This window comes from Salvelinus sp. IW2-2015, linkage group LG3, assembly GCF_002910315.2.
Source record: "Salvelinus sp. IW2-2015 linkage group LG3, ASM291031v2, whole genome shotgun sequence".
NCBI classification, from domain to species: domain Eukaryota; kingdom Metazoa; phylum Chordata; class Actinopteri; order Salmoniformes; family Salmonidae; genus Salvelinus; species Salvelinus sp. IW2-2015.
In genome coordinates, this window is record NC_036840.1 from 552,002 (window position 1) to 552,869 (window position 868).

Genomic DNA, 868 nt, shown 5'->3' on the forward strand with positions numbered 1-868 from the left:
GAGGGTTTAAGACATAACGGACACACAACTTGTACACAAGTGACACTTCCAACCATAACCAATCAAATAGACCATATGAGCATTGTGAGAAAAAACACATGACCAGTCTGAGGACACTGACGAGGCAACGCTGGGTATGTATGGTTTTTAGACATGCATCGTGACACTAGGACACAGTCACAAAATAAGCATGTTCAGTTAACAAATAAGAAATGGTCAGTTTCCCATTCACACAACATGTATACACATTCACCAATTCCTCTTCTACAATCTCACTGATGCTTTTATGATAATTTTATCAGTGTTTTCCCCAGCTGATACGCTCTGGGGTTGAGAAAACGTTCACACTCTTCACTTCACCAGGAATTCATTCTGAATTCCAATTTGACCCATATAATAGCCCATTTCCCTAGACACTTCAGGTAGATCTGAGAGGGTCAGATTGCTTAAACCAATATGGCAATAGCTCCATTTTGCCCTCTGATTGGCTAGGTCAAAGCATTACCATATTAGTGACACCTATCTTTAAAATAAAAAATATTATCTAGAGAAGTACCTTGGGTTAGAGGCTGGGGGTAGATTTGGAATTCCACACTAGTCTGTTGTGAGAATGAATTATGATAAAGTCACCCTTGACATTGATCTACGGTCAGTTTTGTATTCCCCCCCTAACAGTTAAGTTTCGGCTTTGGGGAAGGTAAGCTGATCCCTAGACCTGTGCTTAGAGACAACTTCAACCAGGAACCCACTGTAGTGTTGTATGTACATCGTATGTTTACAGTGCAGTTGGACCATGGCACTTAGTAGCCATCTGTCCAATCACAACGTCACTGCACTGTGGACACCTTTATTGACAGTCACGGCGCCA